General features: G+C 40.8%; 1 protein-coding gene across 1 annotated transcript in view; it reads left to right on the forward strand.

Moving 5' to 3' along the window:
* LOC122809199 (alpha-tectorin-like) overlaps positions 1–20,880 on the forward strand; it is a 1,556,410-nt gene that overhangs the window by 1,216,170 nt on the left and 319,360 nt on the right. The window lies entirely within an intron of this gene.

A 20,880-nucleotide genomic window follows, 5' to 3' on the forward strand; every position in this document is an offset into this window, starting at 1 on the left:
TCTGGATCCTTGACAGTGGACAGGAACTCTTTATTTGGTGTTAATGGTGGCTCTGTAGAAGTGCCCCTCCAGTACCCAACCGATTACTGCTTACTGCAGCTGCTCTCCTCCATGCAGATGAGATAATATCAGTGTCCCCTATGGTGCACCTGCTTATATGTCCTATCATGGCGACCCACAGCATTAACATCATCAACAATCTGCCACCAAATCTGCATTCTGCAAACATATCTCCCTATCCCCTTTTTGCCTAAAAGCATAGACAATAACCCAATTCTCACCATCAGTGGAGTGTGGCCTTTGAGGATGGAGACACCTGGATGGCATAGTCCTAGGTCTCCTAAAAGACAACAGAAGGATAATACACATAAGTTTCACATAACTACAAAATAACTGTTACTAGATAAAAACAAAAAAAGGTAGCATCTCAGTATTACCCACTGGAGAAACATAAAACAGTCTAGAGATATGACATACGAACAACAGGCTAAATGCAAAAATAAAAATAAAAAGGAGAGCAACAATAACAACTTATCCTTCTTTGTGCTGTAAAAGAAATGCAGCTTTGCCCCCCCCCCCCAAAAGAACAGGCCAGTGACACATTTTGCTAACAAACCATCTTTGAAATGCTAAATGTGCTATCAGATGAACTGTCCCTGTAACGGGTCTACAGATTTATCACAGAACATTCCATTTTAAGGTATTGCCAATCATGTATACCTGTGAAATGCCTTGAAAAACATACCTGTGGAATCAGTACACTTCTAACTAACGCATACAGATAAAAGTGTAAAAGCCTTTGCTTCAGACTTTTCTTAATTGCATTGTAGCATATGCAATACGTAGCTAATAAAATGCAAACATACCTTCTCAAGTTCAGTACTCCTCTGTGCAGATATATCTTAAAGTAATAGCCTCTGTTCTGTATTTTCCACATAAACAAGTCTCCTCACCTTCAGTTTCTTATCTGCACAGTTGCCTTTTTATATGGTATAGATTCAAGGCTGTTTGCTCATGAAGATGCAAATCAGGTGTGAACTGATTAGAACTTCTGAATCCCAAATACTTGGCTCCGAGTATCAGATGTAAACATAGGGCAGGCACTCCCTCAGTATTTGTTTTTAGTGATTATTACTGTTTGGGAGAAGGAAAACACAACAGCACTGCAGGCTGCCCTACTTCCCATGGGTGTGTCAAGTTACACTTACAAAGTATTAGATGTAAGGTTGGAAATGTAAGTAAGTCACACACAATTCATGGGTTTTGTTCATTAACATCCAACCTCCCTTTCATTTGTTGGCAACTGCATATGATATTATTATAGCAATAACCCACGCCTGGGTGTGGGTAATGCTAAATTTACCCACGGTTGGCGTGGTTTGGTCCCGAGGGAAGCCAGGACCAAACAGCCAACCGTGAATTTAGCATTACCCACACCCAGAAGTGGTTATTGCTATTATATTGACATTATTTAAGAAAAGAAACTATTACTTTTCTTAAATAATGGCATAGTATAATGCCTGTTTACTGCCCTTCCGCAGATGTCTGGCATCCGGCAGTTCTGATGTACTGCGGCGCCTGCGCAGTACATCAGAGCTGTGGGCAAAAGCAATGGAGAAAGCAAGATCTTTGCTTTTTTTGTGTTTATATGTTAAATGAGTTTAACATAGCGAGACAGTTTTAAAATAAGCAACGGACATCTCCATTGCTTATTTTAAAACTGTATCGCTATGTTAAACTCATTTAACATAGCGAAACATAAAAAAGCAACGGAGATCTTGCTTTCTCCGTTGCTTTTAAACACTTCGCTATGTTAAATGGGTTTAACATGGCGAGACAGCTTTAAAATAAGCAACAGAGATCTCCGTTGCTTATTTTAAAGCTGTCTCGCTATGTTAAATCCATTTAACATAGCGAGACAGTGTTTTAAAAAAAACGAGTTATACTAATGGAAAAAAGTCCGGGCGACCGGACCTTTTTCCATTAGTATAACTCGATTTACAACGGGCACGCTGGCCAATCAGCGTGCACGTTTTGGGGGGATCATGGTATAATTCCATTTAATATCCTCACACATTTTAAGGTCAATGATATAGAATGTCTTGCAAACTGCCTGTCTCAGATTATTGGTCACATAAGAGAAGACTAACCAACAAACAGAGAGGTAAGACAGAGATTTGTATTTGCAAGCAATAGTCATGACTGTTTGTGTGATCACTTTCTGTACTACATCCAAAAATAATAAATGTACAAATAACATTTGTATGGTTTCATATTACTGTAGATGATGTAATTGTTAGTTGTATGCAGAATGATTACAGTTCCTTGCTGCAAAGCTGTTTGTGTGGCAAAGAGGGATAAAGCACACTGCCTGTGTTCTGAAGGTTGACTGGAATGAGAGTTTAAATCCAGATCTATGTAGAAATACCTCAAGTGAGCAAACATTTTCTAGTGTGTTTGTCATAGATTGCTTTTCATCATTTCAAATGCTTGTCCATTTTTTCTTTTTTTTTTTCTTTCTTTTTTTTTTTGTGGGGTGGGGGAAGCAGTGTTTGCACAATGCACCGGTTAGCTCAATCACTGGAAACAGTGGAAAATGAATGTCAGGTTTGGCTGTGTTTTATCTTATTTGCATGAAGCACAGCAGTATGCAAACTGGACAACTAGCCACACCCAGGAAGCAGACAGAATGCATGCAGACAGGATCCAGACAGCCAATAATCGAAAACAGATATATTCAATTAATTTTGTGTGGCACTGCGCAAACCTACTATGTAGAGTTGCATGACAGTTAACACAGAGACCTTAAGAATTATTAGTTTATAGCACTGAACTGAAAATAGACAAATATTATTTCCTCATTCTTGTGACAAGAGGTTGGACTGCCATACACATGACCCTGGGTTCTAATACAGGATATTCGATACACTTTTACTGTTGTTCCACTTCCCATTATATTCCCTTTCACTTATAACACTTTAGATAGTGCAGCTGATATGAATTATATATATGAGGGATGAGACACCATTGTTGTGTTTTCAGATGTATGACTTACAGTATACTGTGTACTACAGTTCTGTAAGAATAATTATGCTATCTGGACTTGCATGGTCTTCAAAATTACCTAAGACACATACACAACTAGATCTATATCCAATAACCTTGTCGGGTCACTCGCATACATGTGTAACAGCTCATACTCCTGACTATGTCTGAGTTGCACTTCGTCTGTGGCAAAGATGGAAAATCAATGCTGTATAAGAAAATGTTTTGTCCCTTCTGCCTAGGTTTGAATACCATAGTGTAAAAATCAATTTTCTCAGTGTATAAAGGTAAAAAAAATGTGTCAGGTCATTACAATTATGTCCCTAGTGCATGTCTGTAAACTTATTTCACCTAACAGTTGCCTTCCAATTTCTAATATATATTTCCAGGCTACATCAGTAGACACCCCTCAAACTAAGGCCAAGTGTCAGATTAACCTTCCAGTTTCAATTATTTAATTCCTCCCTGCTTGGCACTGCTGCTCTCTGCTTAACATTGCTCAAATGCATCGCTCAGGTTTGCACACTACCAGTAAACACGATAACTGGAGTTGGTGGGAAAGAATCAGTCTCCATTGCTCTAGTTCAGATGGTAGAAATGACTGGCATTAGAGGGGAAGATGACAGGTTTAGGGCACAGAGGTGGGGTGTCCAGGAATCCAGGATATTTATTGGACTTCAGGTAAAGCACTACAGCCAAAGACTTCTGAAGGGGGGAACTATTTTGACTCTCAGTGCAAGTCTGAGGCATGGAATAGTTTGGCCCAGGCTGTATCTAGTGACATTGGTATCCCACACACTGGAAAGCAATGTAGGCATCATTTTAATGACCTACTGATGAGAAAAAGGAATACTCTCAACTGTTGGTTTGAGTAATTTGAGACTACAGACATCCCACAGCTGTGTTAGCATGCCATTAAGAGAGTACTTATAAGACATAGAAGCTAAATACAGGCAAGACCTGTATGCAAGATGCTCTTCTATTCTTTTCTGTTCTTTTCCCAGCTGCCAGTGAGGATAAGTTCAATAGGCAAGTTTATGTTGCTCAACTGGAGAGATGGAGGGAAGCAAGTGGTATGTATGCAGCAGAAGAGAAGTGTTATTGTAGCCTTAAAAGTCAAAGATAGCTTTTTAGTATTTTATAGAGTTATATCAAATTGAGCATGCATATCCCAACTGTAAAAGCAAGTACGCATGCATTAGCTTGTAGCAAAAACAAATTGTAAGAGTCCAATATTAGACTATAGTCAGAGGTTGTGGGTTCAAATACCACAATTCATAACCATGCAATACTGTTATTTCTTCAGTAAAATTTACATTAAATTAAATAATGTATACCAGTGGCACAAATGCTCTGCTGTAAACTGTAATCTGTATAACTGGAACATGCATATGTGTATTATATGCACATTTCACAGATTGCTTTCAGCAATCTGTAATATAGTGTTTATCTGTTAAGATGTATACTCAAATGTAATACTTCAGATAAAAGAGTTGTATAATTTTATTAATGCATTGTATGTCACATATGATGGTACTGATTTTATCTCTTTTTTTCTCTCTTTTTATTATTACCTATTATGTGCCATCAAAATGTCTCCATGTCATTCATGTGTATCACATCACTAAATGCTACACAGCACAGCAAGGTATGCCAACCCTAGTGAATCAGCCTGCCCTTGCACCACTGGCTCCAGCACCAATGCCCAGCACATCTGGAAGCCAACCAGGCAGCACTACCTCTGCTGCCCCTGCACTACCTGCATCCTCAGATAGTACTGCCCTGGAAGCTGGTACAGTGGTACCTTCTATGAGCAGTGGTAGAGGTGGTGATTTCATCACCTGCAGCGAGTTTCCAGGAATAGGGTCATGTGCTGTACCATTGGTGTATGCCCATGCTGGAGAGAGATGCTGCTCTTCCTCATGGTCCATGGGAGGAGGAGGAAATGTCAAGCACTCCAGCCAACAGTGGAGTAAGGTGACAGTGATGACAGTCCAGTGGGTGAGAACTCAATTCTCACTGTCTACAAGCTTGACAGGTGTGAGCTTGCATTGTTCTCCTCCCTCACCCTAATCATGGTGTCTCTCAACTTTTTGTGTCCACCACTGTCTCTGTCTCTTGTCTTGTTTGTCTTGAATGTTTATAATTGCTTCCTCACTTACCTAACTTACCTGACCCAGACATACCTATGTCCCTTACCCATCAGTCCTCTCTTACTGAATTAAAAAAAATGGGCACCTGTCCCACAGAAAAAAAATCATCCCATACATCACTCCCCATTTTGCATTTTCTTGACACACTTGATTTGGTCCAATTGGCTATACAACATGATTGTGTTGTTGTCACCCCTCTTTGTGGAGGTGGCAGTCAAAATTCAGTTAGTATTCTGTATGTATTTTCAGTTTGAACTGTTAAAGAAATGGATAGCTATGGCTCTTTCCTACCTCCCTCTTGCACATTCCTTTATTGCTTTTCCTTTGTTCTTCCCCCTGCTTGATCCCCATTTCACCCCTTTCCTATCTACCCCATTTTAATACTTTTAATCTGGTCAAAAAATAGAATCACACCCAATACACATAAGTAGCAGAAAAAGCAATGGATCCCTTCACTTTTTGCACTCTGTGTTTTTGCAGTGGTGTTTAACTACTTTGAGTGGCAGTACAATGCTGTGGTTACCTCCTCTCAGTGCTGATTAACACCACTCCACTATGCTAACACACAGCAACATATGTACTATAAAGAATTCATGCCATTGCATTATTAATGTTTGTTTAAAAGTCTTTAAAAGTATTGTATACACCAAGATTCAACCCAGTATTGTTTGGGCTGAAAAAGAAATGAGTCAATGTATTTACACCTACTGCCATGGAGTCACTTAAGCAGTAGGTGTGTATCATAGACTCGTTACTAACTGTCAGACTTTTCACAGTGTGGCTCACATTTGTGCACTGCTTACCTACGCGCAAACATGGAAAGTATTGAAAATGTGTATCTCTCCTGTGCAAACACTTTGCCAACCATTGGGCAAACCTGCTGATCACCACACTATGGAAAAGTAAATATTAATATGCATTACTGCTGTTTACTGTCCATTTCCTGTCTATGACATGAAATTACATGTGAAAACATAAAAAACTGACAGTCCTATCTAACAATATGTCACATATTTACAATACAGCCATGTGTTGCCTCCTCCCCCCAAACACTGCAACCCTGGTGTCTCAGTACTTTTGTCACACATATATCATCTACACTACAGAAATGAATATCAAATGTGTGATATGCAATGCACATCAATCTGGTAACATGCAGAACTAGAACTATTGACCCATAAGCCTAAAAAGCCTTATCTGTAAGGCTATGGAAGGAATCAGCATGGACCCTATCCACAGGGACATAGGTGACCTTCAACACAGTTGACCTGACCCATTTTGGTTTTGTCAGGGGTAGATCTTGCTTATTAAACCTAGTGAATTTCTTTGATACTGACTCTAAAGACCTGGATGAGGGATAACAGGGCATACTGCCTATGATGAGTTATCCAAGGCCTTTGCTACAATCCCACATTCAGGTATGGAGAGAAAATCTCCCAACTGGGAATTATCCCATACATTACCAGATGGATAGCCAAATGGCTCACTGACAGAACACACACTGTCAAAGTTGGGGAATACACCTTCACCACTAGAGCACTACAATACATTGCTCAGCTGAAAAGTGTGCAATATATTTTTTTATTTTTTGATGTAGCATTACATTTTCTTATTTATGTGCAGTTGCCTGCTATTTGTCTGATGCAGATGAACAAAAAAAGGACAATCTTAACATGTCCAATCCTACAATGTCGTGATTCTATGTACAGTATTCTTCTTATGACTGTCTGGGGGGGGGGGGGGCTTGTGTATTTTTGCTGTTAATATTGATTTATTTATCTTTCTGTGGGTCTTGTATTGAATATAATTTTTAATTTGAAATGTTATACTGTTGTTCTTGTTATCCTTGCTTCGTATGTACTCTTTGGTGAGTTGATGCTCGGAATTTCATTTAGGCTGCACTTGAGTAGTCCTAAATGACAATAGAGTTTACTTTGACTTACCAGTGGAATACCACAAAGATCTGTGCTGGGCCCTCAACTGTTTGGAAACTATTTCCCTGAAGTCCAGGGAAATATAGATGGCATATGGCTTACCAAGTTTGCAGATGATTGTCAACTGGACACAGTCATATAGAGTCACCCAACGATGTCAACATATTACAGAAGGGGCTCACACAGACAAATGATTGATGCCAAACTCACAGACTGAACTTTAAAGCAAAAATGACCTGATTGCCCCCTTTGGCAGTGAAGTACCTCTGTTAATTATAATATGCATAGCACTCCACTAAGCTCAAATACAGTGTTACAACACTTGGGAACACATGTTGATAGCAATTCACACTTCAATCACTATGTGTCCATAGTGGTGAGACACACATTCTACATTGCTCACCGCATAAATAAGACCATCACATCCAAGATCAGGGAGGTCATAGGTCTGGTGTACTCTACCCTTATCAGACCACTAATTGAGTACAGTGCACCCTTCTGTCTGTACCTCAACAGACACTTGCAGCAACTGGAGAAAACACAGAGGTTTATGACTGGAAGAATTCAGGGCCTCCAAAAGATGACATACATGGAAAGATTGAAAGACATTCACTGTACTCAGTATCATGCAGGCTGCTGAGAAGTGACCTATGCCTGGCCTACAGTGTGGTCATAGATCCTACTCTACTGGAAATGCTGGACATCTGCAAATCTAATGGGACAAGAATAACTTACTCCAAAGATCTCAATCTAGCCTGTGATGTAACAGAACATGATGGGGAGACAGATATATCTCCCAGTGATTGCCATGCCTCTTTAATAGGCTCCCACTTCATGTGAAGCATTGCTTCTCAATGACCCTATTCAAGTGCAATCTTGACAACTGGATGGATGATTGTTAATTCACCCCTGCGGTGGCACCTACGTCCCTCATGGACAGGACCAGTCTGTGCTGATCCCAAAATTGGTCTGATAACAATGACCATCTAGCTATGCTCAATAAGGGTACTTGGGTTTTTACATGGCTAAGCTTGTAAATGCCATAGGGCCATTAGGCTAGTAACCTGTTATGAATTTATGAAGCTATGAACCTATGCAGGCCTCCCAACATCTTCTATCCAACATGCCCTGCTGATGTCATCCACTATAAGATGACCTGCAGTATTGTAAAAGTCAGACTTGTGCTGTGGTGCTTCAGTAAAGTACTGAGCTGTGTAGTCTGTGTACTTAGGTAAGGGTTCTGTTCTCATTACAGTCAACTGTGTGTGTGTGTGTGTGTGTGTGTGTGTGTGTGTGTGTGTGTGTGTGTGTGTGTGTGTGTACGTGTGTGTGTACTTGTGTGTTTGTGTGTGTGTGTGTGTGTGTGTGTGTGTGTGTGTGTGTGTGTGTGTGTGTTTGTGCTCTTGCTTGACATTACAGACAGCCTTTTACACCAGCATTTGTAAATCTGTTATTACCATATTCTCCTCAACGGACACTGCTGATGTCATCAGCTATAATGTGTTGTCTGTGATACTCCAAGTCAAACTTGAGCTGTGACACTTGTCTTAAATACAGAGAGCTGTAGTCTGTGTACTTAGCTAAATAAGGGTTCTAGCCTAACTGCAATCAACTGTGTGTGTGTGTGTGTGTGTGTGTGTGTGTGTGTGTGTGTGTGTGTGTGTGTGATCTTACTTGACATTACAGCCTTTTACACCAGCATGTGGGACACTGCTATTACCATATTCTCCTCGAAAGACACTGCTGATCTCATCATCTATATCTGATTTGTGGATATGCACTATTAACACCAGGGCAGGGTCAGAGACTGGCCTGGAGGCCAGGCAGAAGTCACCTCATCCTATACAATACAGATTACAGTGACATGGCTTTCAATTTGCCCACATACATCATAGCATGGTTTGTAGGCCTTGTGTTTCCTTGGTGAGGAAACCCCTGTTGTCTCTTCAGCTGCTGCATGTGTCTGATGAAATACATATAAAAGAGAGCTTTATACTGTATTAATGTTCTGATAAAGTTCAAACACAGTGCTGTCATACATTCCTAAGATCTGAATATGATGGTGTGAGTTATGATGTGCACAATACAGGTTTTCAATATCAATGTGGACACTTGGTGGTCGAAGTTTAGTTTGCTATCTACACATGTTCCCAGTGCTTGCATCACTGGTTTCAGCATAGCAGGGCTGTTGTTAATGCTGTAATTAGCATGGAATTCCACCTTTCAAAAGGACAAAATAAAGACACATTTCTGCATTTATTTGTAGATTGTGTGGCTTTGTTATCAGTCATTTGACTGTGTTAGCCCCTCCTGTAGTATGTTATTATCATTTGTGGACTCAGTGATTGAACCCAATATACAAGAATCAGCAAACTTAGTAAGTCAAAGGCCATATACCTTAGCCTAAACTATAAGAAATAGATTCCAAACATTAATGAGGTAAGCACAGGTCCCTGGGGTACGCAGTGGTGACATATCTACTGGTACAGGTTGATTCATCAACTTTCAGAGTAGGTGTTCTGTCAGTGAGCCAATTGGTTGCCCATCTAATAATGTAAGCGTTAATCCCTAGCTGGGAGAGTTTCTCAATGACACCTGCATGGGGGATTGTGTCAAAAACCTAGGCCAGATCAAGATAGGCAGTATGCACTGTCTTATCTTCATCCAGGCCTATCACACAGAATCAGTGGGCTGTGACAACATCACAGATTGCCTATGGCATGACTCAGCACATGCACCTTCCTGATATGGATGAATACACACTTTGACAGATCCTCTACATGGGCTATGTTCCCATAGAAAGGTGTACATCAATATGCATCCATCTGAGTTAGGGGTGACAGCACCAGATGCATACATGTATAGATACATCATGACTCTCCTGTACCTCATGGACCTTTTCTAAATGGACACTAGTAATATCCCTGCTGTGTGCAACAGACCTGTGTGAATTGTTAATGCTACATCATGCTGTTACAGCTGATGTCCTCAAAGAGATCATGGAGGGCATGCATGATGACAACACTATCATCCTGTAGATCTTGACCAGGCCAAGGCATCTGACACAAATTCACACTGAGGTATTCAATCAACGCTATCAGATGTGGCTGTAAACAGCTATATCACCAAGTGCGTATACCAATGGATCACATACATGGCATCTCACTATGTTGAAATGTATGAAGTGACCTATTTCTCAGGTCCACTGAGGAGGTCCATACATTAGGGCTGTCTGCTAGGCCCTTTCCTGTCCATTACTTAAGTGATAGACATCATAGATGACATACACATGTTGTGTCCAAACAGCTGCCTAAAGGACTACAGATTTTGGACAGCCATTGACTCCAATTGTGATATTAGTATAATACAGAGAATATCAAAACACACCAAAGATTCCTGCCACAGCCATGGCAATGCCTTCAATGACAAGAAAACATGGGGGGATTTGCTATGTCAGGAAAACAAACATACAACCCAAGTATAATGTGGATGTCACACCCTATATTCAGACTAATGGGTATGTGACCTATGTCCTGGGGTAGATGGTAAGTGAAACATCCACCAGCATGTGGTTACAGTGCTGACTACTCCGTTATATGTAACACAACTACTGAGTATGTGAAGGACATCCACATCAGAGGCCATAATACCTTCATAGTTCCTAGCCTATATCACACCAATAACTGAGTACAATACATGCTACTTCATGTACCTCCCTACTCATCTTCTACTGATATGTAACTGAAGGGTACCACCTTTGTCATAGTGAGCTGTCACACAGCTTATTGGCCATAGCTAGACATTTTTTTTTTGTGGCATAAACATTACTGTCTGAGGGTGCTGAACCCCCATCAAGTTGTTAAATCAGATGCTTGTATGCTACCTGTTCTGATGATGCATACAGTACATACACTGACAACATTAATGGTATGAAAAACATTTGTGACAGTGTAGTTTGTGCCAAATATATATTTATGCCATGCACACTGGTCAGCTAGCCTATATTCTTCATAATGTCACATACAGGTATAGCAGTGACATACCTAACACCTTCAGCAGATGTTACAGTACCAGGACAGTGTGCATGATTGCCCTCATAGAATGTGATTGTATCATAATAGTTGTACAAGTGTGTTTGTGAAGAATCATCTCCTATCTCTCTAAATCACATACATTGTATCAGAGGCATGGTATTACTGGTGGTATTATTCTAATATTGTCCATGATTATGGTTGGTTCTTTTACTGTTGTCCATGAGCCTTTACTCATGTCCTACTTGCTGGAGACCTATTCTGAGATTACACTCATATTCAGGCAAATCAGTTTGCACAGCTTCACAATATGCACACTACCCCAATTGTATGTCAGATCGCCTATAGATGTCCTCTGTATTATTCATGAAAGGATGCTTATCTCACACAGACATCCTCCCTATTGTTATGTCACCTTGTTTGACAGTCGCATAATGTACATTTTCTCTGTGTAGTTCCAACTGTACCATATTGATATGTGATTGGTGTTGCTGCTACAACCATCTTCCATTGACATGCCCTCATCTGCTATACATTAGTTTGTTTCAACTGTCCTGTTTCCCTAAGTTCATTCCTACAACTCGTTTCTGTGTCCCTATTCAATATACACACTTCCCCTGATTGTTTATTTTGCATGGCAGTCTATGTACCCTTACAGATCATTTACACAACTTCAATACAGAATGCCAGGAATGGGATTTCATAGTACTCTGCACTGTGTTTACACTGTCCTGTACTGTGTTTGGACCATATTTAACATTCATACCTCTCCACAGTTTAGATTTTCACAGAATGTCCAGATTTGTTCCTTATCAAATCTGTGGCTTTCTGCCGTATCACTGGGATGATCTCAGGACTGATGTGACTCAGTGTTACATATATTTGATTTTCTTACTTCAAATCATTCAGAACATGTATTTTAACACAACCCCCTGATTATCTAGCAAATTTCTACAGGGCAAATATGTCCCTATTTCTGGGACATTGCCCCCTGTTATGTCAGCCTTTGTCCAGATGTCTTGCAGTAAGAGAATGAGAGCTATCTGTGAAGGCCCAGTGAGCATTGTGACATTCCATGCAAAACCACAGACTGTCAGTGCTGTGATTTGAACAGGAGTGCTATCTGTGTTTGACTAAATAGTTTCCTGGCTGACAACACTGTTGCCAGCCATGAAACCTCATTTATTTATATTTAAATGCAATGTGTGGCATGGATATGCAATGAGTGCTGCTGCTCACAGCGCACCACTGCGCACAAATGTAAACTCCATTTAGGCTTTGCTCAAAGCCTAAATGGAGTTTATTGAATCCCAGGGATAGTTAACAAAGGTAGACACAGTGTGGCACAATTATGTAGTACAAAACAAACAAAAATTAAAAAAGCAATTACAGTGTGGCACAATTAAGTAGTGGAAAACAAAGCAAAATTAAAGAAAAGAGGGAGATCAAAAAAGAATAAAGACACAAAGAAAAGCCGAAGGGAAAACACAGATATCAGCAAAGATGTACCAGAATAAACAAATGGATTAATGAGTTTCAACAGATAGATTAAGAATTTGAGACAATTAGAAGATGACTTAAATAAATAATAAGAATTTAAAAGTCAGGACAGAGAGAATACTACGTACATTGTGTAATTGGCTATAAAGCCCACTTTTGCACTTGTATACGACTCAGCACAGCTCCTTGTGGTGTCCTGCAGAGTTCTACAAGCAGCAGAGAGTGAAAGAGTGACTTTCCTTTGATTTACAAGTATTTTTCTGGCTTGCTTTTTTTGACTGCTGTATTTTGATTGTATTTCACCTAAAAGCATTTTTATATTACTAAACTAGCTCTGCAAGTTGATCTACTGTATTTGTGTTTGCTTCTGAACTGTTTGCACTTTAAAAAGTTTGTTTTCTGCTTAATTTAACTGTTAGGCTAACACACTCAAGTGCGCTAGCCGATTTAAAGCATTTACTGTTTGTTACTGTATCTTTTTGTCTGTTTGAAACAAAAAACAAAAAAAACAAAAAAATCCTTGTTTTCCCACCTTTACTGAACTAGAATAGTCCAGTCTTCAGATTTTGCTGATCTCTGGGCTGTGTCATAGTTCCTGTGTTGTCCATATCCTTATTTGGATAGGAGGAAGCTTCTTTGTTCACCAGTGGGAGTGGGGAGCACTGAGCAGCCTATTTGTCCCTAAAGGAGTGGTTCCAGCCCAGCAACTTGTAGTTTATTAGCCATTTTGGGCCATTTCCTAGCTCTTTTCAACCCCCTGCTATAAAGCCCGCTTTAGCACGCTTTTGCGCTTGTATACGACTCAGCACAGCTCCTCGTGGTGTCCTGCAGAGTTTTACAAGCAGCAGAGAGTGAAAGAGTGACTTTCCTTTGATTTATAAGTATTTTTCTGGCTTGCTTTTTTGACTGCTGTATTTCGACTGTATTTCGCCTAAAAGCATTTTTATATTACTAAACTAGCTCTGCAAGTTGATCTACTGTATTTGTGTTTGCTTCTGAACTGTTTGCACTTTAAAAAGTTTGTTTTCTGCTTAATTTAACTGTTAGGCTAACACACTCAAGTGCACTAGCCGATTTAAAGCATTTACTGTTTGTTACTGTATCTTTTTGTCTGTTTGAAACAAAAAAAAAAAAACAAAAAATATCCTTGTTTTCCCACCTTTACTGAACTAGAATAGTCCAGTCTTCAGATTTTGCTGATCTCTGGGCTGTGTCATAGTTCCTGTGTTGTCCATATCCTTATTTGGATAGGAGGAAGCTTCTTTGTTCACCAGTGGGAGTGGGGAGCACTGAGCAGCCTAGTTGTCCCTAAAGAAGTGGTTCCAGCCCAGCAACTTGTAGTATATTGGCTGTTTTGGGCCATTTCCTAGCTCTTTTCAACCCCCTGCTATAAAGCCCACTTTAGCACACTTTTGCGCTTGTATACGACTCAGCACAGCTCCTCGTGGTGTCTTGTAGAGTTCTACAAGCAGCAGAGAGTGAAAGAGTGACTTTCCTTTGATTTATAAGTATTTTTCTGGCTTGCTTTTTTTTACTGCTGTATTTCGACTGTATTTCGCCTAAAAGCATTTTTATATTACTAAACTAGCTCTGCAAGTTGATCTACTGTATTTGTGTTTGCTTCTGAACTGTTTGCACTTTAAAAAGTTTGTTTTCTGCTTAATTTAACTGTTAGGCTAACACACTCAAGTACACTAGCCGATTTAAAGCATTTACTGTTTGTTACTGTATCTTTTTGTCTGTTTGAAACAAAAAAAACAAAAAAAAAACAAAAAAAATATCCTTGTTTTCCTGCCTTTACTGAACTAGAATAGACCAGTCTTCAGATTTTGCTGATCTCTGGGCTGTGTCATAGTTCCTGTGTTGTCCATATCCTTATTTGGATAGGAGGATGCTTCTTTGTTCACCAGTGGGAGTGTGGAGCACTGAGCAGCCTAGTTGTCCCTAAAGGAGTGGTTCCAGCCCAGCAACTTGTAGTTTATTGGCTGTTTTGGGCCATTTTCTAGCTCTTTTCAACCCCCTGCTATAAAGTCCACTTTGGGCCATTTCCTAGCTCTTTTCAACCCCCTGCTATAAAGCACGCTTTAGCAGGCTTTTGCATGAATTTGCGCGAAGTTGCTCATAGAGCAGCATCAGGCAGCGCCGGTTAATCAAGTTTAAACTATTTCTGGCTCCGCAAAGTCTGCTCTTCAATTTTTCCCTTAGACCTGCTCTACTTGCAATCTAAACAGTCTATTCTCTATCTGAAAAGCCCAGCACTTGCTCCTAAAGCATTTTTATACAGATAAAGCACTCTAAAACAAAAAGGAAGTACTTCATTCACCTAAATCCCTTTGAGTACCCATTTCCCTATAGGTCCTTTCTGACTCAGTTACACAGCAATCCTATACACTATTCTAGCATGTCGAAGGGTCAGTTGCTGGCGTCCTCTCCTGTTCAGCTGGTGAATCTGAGAATCTTGAGGCAATGTTACAACTGCCTCATGTACACAGACAACCTTCTCCTCCTCCCAACAAATACAAATATATGTGAGAGATGCAACTATATAGCCAAACTGGAAGCTGAGCTCTCTCAACTCAGTACTGGAAAAACCAGTCAGGAGGAGAAGGTAACCACGCACACCACAATCCCAGTCTCACATAGACCTATCACAACTGCAAACCAAACACATAAACACACAAAAACATACTCGGAGGCTCTAATTAAAAATCTACCAAAACAACAGAGGCCTCCAAAGCAGACACCCAAGCGACCACTACCTCAAGACATAGCACATGCAATACATAGTTCACAAAGTCAGTGTGCTAAACAGTCACAGCCCTTAAGGCTAAACGACATGCCAGATACACTTGTAATAGGTGACTCCATAGTCAGATACACTGATGTCCCACTCACCAGACTGAACAAGGAAAGGGTTACAGTGAGCTGCCTGTCGGGTGCTAGAATCCGCCACATAACACAAGCACTCAGGTCACTCCAAAGCAAGTACAAATATGACTCAGTCATTTGTCCATGCCGGTGTGAATGACCTGAGATGTACCTCCCTGGACTACATGAAAAGAGACATAGAGGAGCTCTCTGATTATGTAGCCCAGGCCGGTATGATCCTGACCCTGAGCAGCATCTTACCCTCACCAAGAATGATGCTACAGTACAGAGACAAAATGATCAGCTTTAACAATTGGCTTAATTACTGGTGTCATTCTAAGGGGATCCAATATCTGTCCGCTTGGGATGACATGCTTGACAAGCCACGCTGCTTCGCAAGGGACGGCTTGCACCTGTCACCCTGGGCTTCCGGATATTGGCCAAGGCTCTTGCCACCCCCATAGTGCCTTTTTTAGGCAAGGCTCAAAAGACAAACCCACCTCCCTAGAAAACACAATTGAAAAAAAACTAAGGGTAATGCTGCTCAATGCCAGAAGTCTAAACCTCAAGATGCACACTCTCGAAGCCCTCCTCAGTATGGAGAACATCGATGTCTGTGCAGTGACTGAAACCTGGTTCAAGGCTCCTGAGAGCACCCCAGCACTACCAGGTTATACCTCATATCATGCTTTCCGGACCCAAAACTTGGACCGAACCACAAAAGGAGGGGGAGTATCCATATTCATCAAAGATACCCACACCTCCAGGTTAGTGGCAATGCATGAAGCATCGGAGACCATCCAGGTGCAACTAACCATAGGCAAAACTGCCCTACAGTTAGTAGCATGCTACAGACCACCCTCTCAAACTCAGGAACCCCACTCAGCCTTCCTGAAGACACTGGAGAGTATGAATGTCTCTCCAAATACCATCATATTGGGAGACTTCAACTACCCAAACATAGACTGGGAACATTACTCAAACCCCAACACCCTAGCCCAAAGGTTCCTAGAATTCATAAACTCAAATGCGATGGAACAACTAGTCACCACTCCCACAAGAGGAGATAATATACTAGACCTGATCATCACAAACATGGGGACAAAATGCTCCACACCGGAAGTATACCCCTCATTGGTGAGATCAGACCATAAATTAATCTCACTGGAAATCTACATCCACCCCCTGCACAGAAGACCACAGTGAAGAATTTCTCAAAAGCTGACTTCACACTTCTTAAGACTGAAGTGGTATCTTTCAAGGCCCCTGGGCCAGTGGAAACCACAACCCACACCACTGAATCCTTTATAAATGCCTTCTACGGTCACCTTCAAGAATGCATGGATCATGCAATCCCTAATAAAACCAAGACCCATTCCCACAAAGGCAGGCATCCTGTCTGGTGGACCCCAGCCATTAACAAACTTTACAACAGGAGGAGGAAGCTACTACATGATGGAGCAAAATCCCCAAAAGGGAAGGCATCTCTGATCAGTACTAGCAAAAAACTTTGATCACTCATAAAATTATCCAAGGCCAACTTTGAGAGAAAAATCGCAAAAGACACAAAAGACAACCACAAGGCATTTTTTTGCTATGTTAGAAACCTGGGTGGAAACTCCCAGATATGCTCAGAATTAGTCCAAAATGACACAAAATACACTGAACCCACAGATATTGCCAACATTCTGGCAGACAGGTTCAGTGCAAATTTCTCTGCCCCCTCCCCCCCAAAAGGAGAAATATCTATCCCAGCAGAGTGTAGCCTCCCTAACATCTCAGATGCCCAGGTGTGAGCCGCCCTCTCCAAAGCTAAAAACACAGCATCAATGGGACCGGATGGTGTCCCGGGCTGCGTGCTACATGAACTCCAAGAGGAACTAAACCCGCACATAAGGCTGCTGTTTAATCTTAGCCTTACTACAGGATACGTACCCAAAGAGTGGCATACAGCAACAGTGGTTCCACTCCACAAAGGAGGTGCTTCTACGGACCCTGGAAATTACCGCCCCATAAGCTTGACGAGCCTGGTCTGCAAAGCTATGGAAAGGATCATTATGGAATTCATAAACAAAGACATTGGGGACCTACAGACATTGGATCCTACCCAATTCGGCTTTGTCAAAGGCAGATCCTGCCTTTTGAACCTGGTCGACTTTTTTGAAACAGTCACTAAGGCCATTGATGAGGGTAAGGCAGTTCACACAGCCTACCTTGACCTTGCAAAAGCCTTCGACACAATACCCCACTCGGGCATCATTGACAAACTCACCAGCTTAAATGTAAACCCATATGTCACAAGATGGGTTGCAAACTGGCTCAAGGACAGAACCCACAAGGTCAGAATTGCTGGAGCCATGTCAAACTCTAAGCCAGTCACAAGTGGTGTCCCACAGGGCTCAGTCCTGGGACCCATCTTGTCCGTCATTTATTTTTCTGAGGTGCAAGCAAACGTAGGAGGATTGTGGCTGACAAAGTTCACAGATGACTGCAATCTGGGCGCCATAATTGATACTCCAGCGGCCACAAGCATCCTTCAGAAAGGCCTCATAGAAATGGATAATTGGTGCCAGAGCCATGGCCTTAAACTGAACGCCAAAAAATGTATAGTCATACCCTTTGGGAAAAACAAGGTACCCACAAATTACCACATAGGTGGTAATCCATTAAGTACGGAAGAGGTAATCAGGGAACTAGGGACCTAAGTCGACAGTAACCTCTCATTTGACATTCACATTGCCAAGGTGGTTAGGAAGACCTTCTATATTGCCCACCTTATCATGAAGGGATTCACATCTAGATCAAGAGAGGTCATTGTGCCCCTGTACTCTTCTCTTATCAGGCCCATGATTGAGTACAATGCCCCATTTGGGATGTATCTTACCCGACACCTGCAGCAGTTAGAAAGACCCCAAAAGTTCCTCACCAAGAGGATAAAGGGTCTCAAACATATGTCATATGCTGCTCGGCTGAAGAAACTCCAGCTCTATTCAGTTGCATACCGCCTACTCAGAGGTGATCTATGCCTGACGTACAAGGCCATGTCCAATCCGGAATTAATGGACATGCTCCACTTCAGAAAATCCAAATCCATCAGAGCCACAAGAGCAAGAGATTTGAACCTCAACACAGAAATAAATAGGATGTGCTGGAGGGACAGATTCATAACCCAGAGGCTCTGTACACTCTCGAACAGAATCCCAGTCCATGTTAGGCAGAGCCCCTCACTAACTCTCTTCAAGAGAAATCTTGACAAGTGGATGGGAGATCGTAGGTTTACCCTGGGGGTCATCTCTGTGTCACTACTAGACAGAGGCACAGTAAACTAAACCCTAAATGGGTGTAGTATTCTCATCCCAAGGGGTGGCGAAAGCCGCACACACTCTGGCTAGGCTTATAAATGCCCTAGGGCAGATAGCCTAGTATGAACCTATGAACCTATGAAATAGGAAGAACAAAGAATATACTCTAGACAGGGTATCTGCAAATAAGAAATGTTTACAATAGTAAGAACAGCAAATAAGCTATTAAAGCAAGTGATGTATTTATCCAGAACAAAAATTATAGCTGTCTGGAAGTCTTCACAAATTTTAAGGAAACAAAACCATCAGTGTTAGAATAGTTAGTATTAGTGATATCGTGAAAGAAAAGAAATGGAACCATCACAATTAACCCCTGGGAGTGGTAGAAAGGTAAAACATATAGTAAAGACATGCTTTTTTCTCCATTAATTCAAGTCAACACAAATGATGCCAAAAAAAAAAAAAGCTATGGTAAAACACCAATACCCCATAGATAGTTTGCAAAATAGATAACTGGTACTTTTTTGGGGGGAGGTGGATTTTAGTATCAAAGCTCTGTAAGCATATACATCTATCTATCTATATATCTATATCTATCTATGTATCCATACCTCTCTCTCTCTCTCTACATATATATATTTATCTGGATTCAAAAGAGACATTATGGGTGCCAATAAAACCCAAAAGCTTAAAATAAGCGGTAGTACCTTTTCTGGCAACTGTTCATGCTATAGAATTTTTTCTAGGATTAAATCATTCACCTCTATTAACACTTCTAGGGTTTTTGATATTAGGCATTTGATCACATGCACCACTGAATGGGTAGTTTATATGGTTGTCTGCCTTTTGTAATTTCTCCAGTCTTTAAATTTGCCCTTTAGTAATGTGGTGGGAGATATTAATTACTTTTTTGATATATGCTTTTTTTGTTAGTATAGCTAGGATTTTAAAGGACTGTGTCTTTAAATGGGGTATTTAAATGCAGTCCTGTGGCTGCATCCGGATTTATGCTGATGATGCCAGTGGGCAAAACTGGGTTTGTAGTCTGATCTTCATGTTTTACAGCTTGCTGCTTTCATGGAATAAACCTTCTATATTTATTGCAATCTTAATGTGATTTATTCTTTGAGAGGTGCTGGAATCGTTTTTAATGTTGCATTACTCAATTTACATATATATATATGTGTGTGTGTGTGTGTGTGTGTGTGTGTGTGTGTGTGTGTGTGTGTGTGTGTGTATACATATATATATATATATATATATATATATATATATATATATATATAGATAGATAGATAGATATATGGATCTGCTATCAATGTGCTTTACATTGACATAAATGTGTTGACACACTACAGCACATTCTCTGAGGCTAATCCTCTAAATATGCAAGGAAATGTAAAGTGTTTTTTGCAGGGGGACAAAACCCCTGCACCTCCTTGTAAAAATATATATACTAACTCAGATAATCCACAATCCCCAGAGAAAGGGCATATCTCATGCCCCCGGGACAGTTGCTGTTGACCATCTACATATGTTGACCAGCATGGATGGACAATACACAGGTCAACTATATGCAAATGCAATGCATTTGCTGATGAAATTTTTAGAAGTAGTAAAAGAGCCAGCAGCTTGTTGTATGAGATTGTGGTAAGTGGGGACTGGGTTTTTATCCTTTTTCCCCTGTAGAGTGATCTCTCACTTGGTATATACACGTAACAAGGAGTTGTTGGGTACATTATATTACTTGTCTGTAGTATGGGGTTTTGTGTTTCCACCTTTCATGATAGATGTTTGATATTCATGATTTTGGCCTTTCTATATTATGAATGTATTACACGCACGCACACACACACACACACACACACACACACACACACACACACACACACACACACACACACACACACACACACACACACGCACTCGCAGACACACACACACACACACACACACTCACACACACACACACACACACACACACACACACACACACACACACACACACACACACACACACACACACTGACACTCACACACACACACA

Source organism: Protopterus annectens, chromosome 8.part0 (genome assembly GCF_019279795.1).
Source record: "Protopterus annectens isolate FY-2018-M chromosome 8.part0, PAN1.0, whole genome shotgun sequence".
NCBI lineage: Eukaryota > Metazoa > Chordata > Ceratodontiformes > Protopteridae > Protopterus > Protopterus annectens.